At 43.8% G+C, this 8,396-nt stretch overlaps 1 protein-coding gene across 1 annotated transcript in view; it reads left to right on the forward strand.

Moving 5' to 3' along the window:
- Window positions 1-2,282, forward strand: part of FBXL7 (F-box and leucine rich repeat protein 7) — a 176,949-nt gene extending 174,667 nt beyond the window's left edge. The window contains exon 5 of the transcript XR_009818628.1: window positions 2,220-2,282. The gene's annotated coding sequence lies outside the window, so the exon portion shown is untranslated. The remainder of the gene's footprint in view (window positions 1-2,219) is intronic.
- Window positions 2,283-8,396: the final 6,114 nt, after the last annotated feature.

Raw genomic sequence — 8,396 nt, forward strand, 5'->3', positions numbered from 1 at the left:
GGATTAAATGCTTGTAAAGCTTTTCTTGAAAGTTAGGTGAATGAATGGCAATATTTAAAAATGGGGGGAAAAATGTTATAGGTAGGACCTTACCCATATCTCTCTCCTGATTTTCCTCATATGGTGATTTTTTACCCTAAAACATAATCAGTAACAGGAAGTGTAAGTAAAAGAAATTACATTATGTAAAAAAACATGTGTGTAAAAGTTTCAGGAGAGCCTGTGCGCTGGTTTAAAGGCAAGTTAACAGATTTGATGTGAGAAGTAAAATGGAATGACTGAAAAAGTAGACCACTTACTAGTGCCGTGGTGCCTTTTGAATGCTCTAAAAGACTACTCTGGGAGGCAGTGGTGGAAATTGAATAAAGGTAGTTTTTCTAAGGCAAATGATTTTGAGTATATAGTCTTACAAGGACTGAGTTGGTGCTCGGAGACTTCTACTTATTTCAAGAAAATTTGAACTTAACTTAGTGATACAGCTGGCCCATTTGGACTTTTAACATTTTTCCTGTGTCTACTCGCAAAATGTCACGACCAGAAAAGAAACTGAAACAGTGCACATGGATCAGAGCTTGCAGGAAAGATTGCAACGTGTGACTGATGCATCTTTGTTCCAGTTTGGGGTTGGCAAAGACTGTAAATTTCCTCAGCGAAAACATTGTTGATTCCTGAACCATAAAAGTCAGGCTCAGGCACCAAGGCTGCTGCTTCTCTGCAATAGCATGTGGTGATCTCATCAAAGCAAGCAACAATGAATCACATCAGTCAGGCTGGCAAGTTGTTTGGGTCTTTGGGATAACTTGTGACCTGTAGAGAGATTTCTCTTAGAAAAGGCACATCTACACCACCATGCACTCTGATTATAGCCAAGGCTCTGTATCTACGTTTTTGTCCTTCTCATTCCCTTGTTTTTTTTAAAAAGTGAAACCATATTTTCCCCATTAGCAGCATGAGATTGATGCGAAGTGCAACACTTCTGCCTTTTTGAGCTTTGCTCATCTGGCTTCTTATGAAATGCAGAACAGCTTCTGCTGGATGTCTTGGACTCAGAACTGTGGTCCAGACTGTAACCTTCAGGAATGGCTTATGTGGTTTCTGCAAACTTCTAGCCTTTGAACTGGAAAATTAAAAAGCTAGTAAAAGGCCTAATTTTAGCACTAGGCTTGGAGCGGGTCCAAGCTCTCATTAAAAAGAAATACAGTGACCATTTGGACTGCAGACTGGCTGCCCCACAGCTGCCAGTGGTAGCTTCAAGGGGAAAAGTTCTCTGAGAGGGTCGGTGCGTGGCTCCTTTTCCCCTGGCGTTCCCCAGGAAGGGAACCTCCCCCCGGCTTTGGTTTTTTAGATAATTTTGTCAATGTAGCTATCCGTGCTGAAACTTCCCATGCTGGGCTTTGAAAATGTTAGTTGAAATGGTTCATCTGGTTCTGTAAATAAAGCTTGGAGGAAATGTCATTTTGCTCATGTTAAACTCCTGGTGACCTTTCCTTTGAAAACGGTTCATTGCTCTTCATCCCTACTGAGGCCTTCAGAGTGAAAGTGTGAGCCTTGCCAGGAGGTCAGCTTTGGGACAAGGATGCATCTTGCTGATCTCCCAGTTAAAAATTCACCCAAATTTGGCTATATTACACGTCTTTGAACATCTCCAACTGCCCGACCTGGAGAAGAGGGGCACACTCAGAACTTTTGGAGCTTGTAGTCTGGCCAGGCTCGGATTTGGCAAAGCTAAGAGGCGTTTATCGCTCTGGCAGTGTGAAAGAGGAAATGACCTGGATTATATGGAAGCTGCCTGGAAAGTCAGGGCAGGGTTGAAAGATAGAGTTTTGAGAACTGGGACAAGAAGAAGGATGAAGGAAATTTCCTGGGCAAGGGGGACTTGGATTGAGATGAGAAGAAACTGAATGATATTCGTGAAGAACCTGAGTCTGGGGTTAAGAGAGGTGGCTCTGTATGACTTGGTGAGCAGGGAGAGTTTGGCCAGGGAATATATAAGTGCTTAAGAATGGCATTTGGGAGCAGGAGAAGAAACATGAAGAAAATAAGTTGAACGTTATGTAAATAGAATACATTCCTTCAGCGAAGGCTCTGGGAAAGACAGGACAAACTGTTTCAGTGAGGATGCCTCAAATTCAAAACAGCCCTTCAGAAGGGAAATACTAATTTTGCATTTAATGCATCTGGTATCTACCTTCTTTTTAAAGTTTTTCTATTTTGTGAAGCCAGGAAATCTTTACAGGCCGAACTCCTGCCTTTGACAATGAATGTATACCGAGGCCTGAGACGTCATCACCGTCAGTGTCTTGTTCCCGCCTTCGCACCTCGGCGTGAGGTAGTCTGCTGAGAACGAGGTGAGGCAAGTTTGTCACTTTTGCTCTTCCTTTGGCTCTGCATTTCAGCAACACCAGCTGTTAGGCTTTGCTAAGGTGCAGGCATCAGTGTGGAGCCAAATCCAAGCCCTTTTGATGGCCTTTAAAGGGCGGAATAATAATAGCAATAGATTGAAGTCTCTGCCAGGCGGTAGGCCTCAGAATTCAAACATAGCTTAACGGAAATACATTTAACTGAGCAGCATTACTGCATGCTATCGATCAGGTTAAATCAGTTTTCTCCATAAAATAATGTTTATTTTCATGCAGCTGGATGTTACAGAGCACGTTTTTCCTCTGTTTTTGTCTTCTGTGAAAGTTTCCCCCTTATCCTCTGCCCGAGCATCGATGCAGGCCTGAGATTTCAACTAGTTAATGGCGGGTTTGTCCAAGTAGGCTCTGCTAACACAAGTTTAAAAAAAATATTATGAGTGTAACAGTCCAGTTGGCCATAGATATGTCAAATGAAGCCATTATAAATAGAAAAGTTACTCAACAGGCACCAGAGAGAACCAGAGAGACCAGAAAGAGGGATCTTTTTTGTAAACCCACGAGCTTTTATAAATGACCCTGATACTTTTAATGCAGAACAGAAACCTTAACTATTCCTTCTAGCACTAAAGATCCTGTGTTCTTTGGGTTAGATTGGGTTGGTCTTCCTTTGTTTTTTAAAGGAACATTGCATGCTGTAGCCTCAAGCTCACAAAAATGGGAGAGATGGAAAAAGTCACCTCGAGAAAGATGAGGGAGAATGCAAAGAGGGATTTGTGCCAAAAGGAAGGATTGTTTTTAACAGTTTAGTGTTGCATTGTCTGTCTTTGATGGCTCCTAAAATATGTTTTTTAGTCGAGTAAATGGCCATTCTTGGGAAGTTTCTGTTACTTTTTGAACACGCTGTATTCACGAGATTGCCCCAGCTGATAGGCATCAGAGCTATAGACAAAAAATGTGCTTCTACCTATAAAAAATAAGTGTAGCTCATTTATTGTTTATAGTTTACCTTATCAAGTGTTTTCTCATCTTTATCATTTCTTTACTTCTTTATTACTTATCACGTAAAGGACATAGCCTGAGGCTTTGTCAGGATAGTTGAAAAATTTCTGTTTATTAATAGCAACTTATATTTTTCTGACACCCAAATCTTGCTGTAGTTATCAATTCCTGGCCTATTGTATACTGTGAAAATAGTGTGAAGAATAGAGCTTGAATTGCACTGTATCTGGTTAATCTATTATCATATATCTCATGTTGTTGTGGTTATCGACCTGTATTTTGTGACATGATGCTGCAGAGTGGCAGCCTGTGTTTGAGCATGGAAGCAGAATTGCCTGGCATGTGATGTGTGTGACATGCAGCAGTTGTCAGAAGTCAGGACCAGCTGCTAGGGGGCTCAAAACACCCATCCACCAAAGCATCAGTCCTTTTGCAGTGATTCAGTTCTTAACTGCACGAAGCATCTCCTGTTCTATTTGGCATTAATTACAGGAGAAAACTTCCAACACTTGCTTTGGTGAAGGCAGTAGAGCTGCAGCCTTTTCTCCATACTGTCCTTTCCTTTTCTCTTCTGCCCTCAGAGTGTTACCCAGACTCCTGTGTGACTCAGAGGTATTCTGCCTACATAGTTATGGACAATACAGATGACCAGATAAGTAAGGCTATTTACTTGGCAGGCAGTCCAGGTGATGCACAAATGAATTGCAAGTTGGTGACCATTGAGTGGCCAAATCTTGCTCACATTTCTCAGTGGAGGTGAGAAGTCTGTGCATGAACTTCAGTAAATATGATGCTTTCCGATGCTTGTTCTTATAGTGATGTGTAGAAAAACAAGACGAATCAGCTCAGGGGGATGGATTGTTCGTTAGCATGGTAAAAAATCAAGTACACATCTATCATGAGCTACAATAGCTTTCACTGATTGCCAGTGTAAGACTGAGCTGCTGGTGAGTTTTCATAACATAGCAGGTCATCACTCAAGTGGCACTGCTGGGGCAGCAGTGGATTGGGGTTTTTGCTTTCTGACATTGTCTCTCTGTACCTGCACAGCAGAGAAATTACCCAAGCTTCTCTCTGTATCTGTGCCCTAGGTGACAGGTAAATTTTGGTGGTTTGCTTTTTAATCTCCCATGAAATCCCATCCTTTCCCTACTCTCTCTCCAGCTGAGGCGGTGGGGAGCCATCCCAAGGACCCTCTCTCAGCAGGATGTGGCCAGGAGGTATCATCATCACTGCTGATAGCTTCTCTCATTCCTGAAACTTGAATCCTTGCCAATGCTCCCTCTGAAATGTGATTGCTTCTGCCGTTCCCTTCCCTTGAGACACATTCACCACAAGAAGCAGCTTCTTTCTGCACTGGCAGGGGAACAGCAGTGCCTTTGTGGTGGGACTTGCTGCCTTTTCCAGAGCCAGAAGGAAGGGAAAGCTCAAGCAAGCGAGGAAGTGCCTGGCGTGTGACAGTACTGGCAGAGCTGTGCAGCTAGGGCAGGGAAGGAGCAGGGAGGCAAGGTGCGCTTGCTGTGGTGTGGCCCGGTGAGGTGTCCCTACTGCACAGGCTGTTGGAGCCTTGTCATAAGCCAAGGGTAGAGAGGGGAGAAAAGGGGTCAGGGACTCCTTCTAGAAATGTGCATTTCCCAGCAGGGGCTTCCCTGGCATCTGGACAAGCCTGATTTTATCCAAAGAGTTTATGCTGTGCAGAGACTTCTGAGAAGCAGCAATGAGAGCTGTGACAAGGCAGAGGCGACCACGTCCTGATAAGCTGAGGGGAGGTTGTTGAAGATGCAATACATATTAAGAGACTTCAGGCTCTCCAGCTTATTTTTGTAAAAAGAGAAGGAGGGAGGTGTGGGGTTTTTTAAGTGAGGGTCTTTTAGAGTTGCATGGTATTTACCATCTGTGAGGGAAACTCCTTCATAAACACTGAGGCTGCCTTGTCTTCAGATCAGGGGGTGTCTGATTCCTCAACACTGGTTTCCTATTTTTAGTAAGGCAAATTGATGAAGGCAGAAGAGAGTCTTGCAGCCTGAACTTTGGAGTTCATAAACTGCTGGCAGGTTAAATTTGAGAGCATGATAAAGCAGCCTTCCCTTCCCCTGCCAAAAAATAAGAAAATGCAAGGCAAACTTGCATGAAAAAGTCCAATAAAGACAGTAAAGGAATCCAAGGCTGAAAGCTGAACTGCAAATGGTAATGTGTAACCTCTTGCTTAAAATATACTTTCTCCCACAGGAGTCAAATGTGGTCCTGTGAAGCTGGAGGGTAAATTGAAAGCTATCATAAAGATTATATATACTGAGCACATGGATAAATGTGGCACCAGGGAAAGATCAACACAGCTTTTCTACAGGAAATTCTTCCATGGGATGAACAAATGTGTGTGGGGGACCTGTCAGGCTGGGCTGTTGGGTGCACTGAACAAGGGTTAAGGACAGCTTTGGTGCCTGGCATCACAGCATGAGCTGGGACGTTTCATGTGGAAAAGAGACAACTAAGGTGGGATTGACAAAGGTCACTGGGTCATGGACAGCATAAGGGATGAGGGAATGAATGTTCACCATGACTGCAAGTTTAAATAAATACATTAAAAAAAATAGGGAGCATCAAGTGAAGAGAGCAGGTAATAGATCCATAGCAGGTTAAAGAAGTTCTTTGTTTGCCACGTGCTAAAGCCTTGGACTCTTGCCACAGGGTGCTGCGGACTCTAAATGTTCACATGGTTTAAGAAGAGGCTGGGTAAGTTTGTGGAGGAGAAGTCTGTGTGCAGCTATTAAATACAACAGGCAACCTCTGGCTCGGGAAAGGCCTGAGGCACCAAGTGTCGGAGGCCGGCAGGCTACGCTGGGAAAATGCTCTTGCTCTATTCTTGTGCTTCTCTCTAGGCATCTGGTTTCTGGCTACTGTCAGACAGGCTGTTCAGCTGCACAGACCTTTTGTCAGCAGCTGTTTTCATATTTTGATATTTGCCTGAGCCTGTCCCTGACACAGAGCACATGCTCGCTCTTGCTTGCGATGCCGTTAGCTCAGCGTCCTCCAAACGAAACATTTTTTGGCACTCTCTTTTCTAGAATCCTTGTGCTCCAGAGTGGAAAACCCAATCTTCTGAGGCGCCAATATCCTCATCTGTTGACTGTCATGGGAGTCAGCATTTGAAATTTTGCTGGAAGCTTGGTACCTGGTATATTTACGCCCTGATGCTGCAGGCTTGCAACAAAAGCCTGTCTGTATTCAGAAGAGAGAGCAGGGGAAGGAGAGCATTTTGTGCTCCCTCAAACCCCTGCACGTTGGGAAGCTGGTCACAAAGATGTGCTTCTTTTCCAGGTCTCTCTCTGCTCCCTCGTTGATAGGAAGAATTTGGGAAATAGGAAAGATTCTTGAAGACATCTGTGCTGCATCTTTGCAATCAGCACCAGAATTTGCCTGTTGCCTCTGCTCAGCCAAAGTTCAAGCATCTCTTCTTCCCTTTATCAATTTTCAGAAGGGCCTGCCAGTTGTGTGACTACTTGAGGTGCAAGAGGCTTGTCAGTCAGGTATTTAGCTGTATTCAAACATCTGGCTTTGATGCTTAACATCAAGCTTTAGTATCTTTTAGGTGCCTGGAAGCTAGAGAAAATATGCTTGGTACAAACTACTGACACCAAATGTCAATTCATAGGGGATGGTGATTCCCAGACTCATCTGAAGGAGGCAGAAGTGTTGTCCAAATCAGCAACTAAAAGTCCCTTTCCTGCTTCTACAAACCCTTTGCCTACTTCTGGCCCTGGGCCCACACAAATACCCAAACACAGCAAGGAATATAAACTCGCAAGGGGCTCAGCTTTCATAATATGACTAAGTTGTTTTGATTTAAGAGCATTTGTCTTGCCAAGATTGGAAAAAATGAGTCCATTCTCTTCATGACTGGATGTCAAAGTACACCCAAGTTTGCAGACAAATGCCCCAAATGCGCTCACTTAAGTGAACAACTGGACCAAGACTTGAATGTTGGAGAACTTAACTCTTTCTTTGGTATTGCTTTTAGGGAAACCTGGAGAAAAATAGGAAAAGCAAGACTATTATGAACCTAAGGTAAAAATAGAGCCAAGAAGATGGAGAATCATGACTTCTAAAGCCAACAGACAGGTTTGGTTGCTTGGGGTGCTCTTCTGTAGAGAGCTTTGGCAATGTGCCTGGAGGCACAGGGGGAGGAAGGAACTATGGTACTGTGAGAGGGTCAAGTCCTTGCTCTGCGCATGTCTGAAGTCACCTACATTAAACAGAAAAGGGGGGGAAAGAAAGGGTGCATACAAAATTGCTCTGCTGACCTTGGAGTACTGAGACACTGTTTGAAATGTTGCTGGACTTGACCTAATCTTCTCCACAGAATTTGCTTACGGTGCTGCAATGTATTCAAGAGCTTGGCTTAATTTGCCCCTTTAGTGCACAGTGCATGAATAAAATGTAGAAACAATACTGCTGATATTTAAATGTATTCTGGGTCTTCTCTAGGGTCATCAGTAACTACTCCTTGCTGAGTAATCTCAGCCTGCCTTTTTTTGTTTTTAATAAGGTATTCTTCCTGCAATAACCTTACAGATGAATGTAAATGTAGGCTCATACTGAGGCCAATCATAGCAGTATAGAGCAGCAGTTTGCAGGGAGGCCTGTCACTGTGAAGGAGCCCACAAATGTGTGCACATTTGCAGGCCTATGTTTATTCTTTATTAGAGACGGAGTTTCAAGAAAATCGTTAGACCGAAGGCTCAATTTACTTGTCAAAGTACAGGTATTGGTTGCTGTTAGAGATATACTACTGGGACATCCACATCTGGGATGAGACAGTTAGAGCATCGTAGAATGGTAGGGGTTGGAAGGGACCTTTAGAGATCATCCAGTCCAACCCCCCCTGCAGAAGCAGGTTCACCTAGATCAGTCGTATAGGAACATGTTCACGCGGGTCTTGAAGACCTCCAAGGAAGGAGCCTCCACAACCCCTCTGGGCAGCCTGTGCCAGGGCTCCCTCACCTCACAGTGAAATAGTTTTCTCTTATATTTAAATGG

The sequence above is a fragment of the Colius striatus genome, chromosome 4, assembly GCF_028858725.1.
Source record: "Colius striatus isolate bColStr4 chromosome 4, bColStr4.1.hap1, whole genome shotgun sequence".
Lineage (NCBI taxonomy): Eukaryota > Metazoa > Chordata > Aves > Coliiformes > Coliidae > Colius > Colius striatus.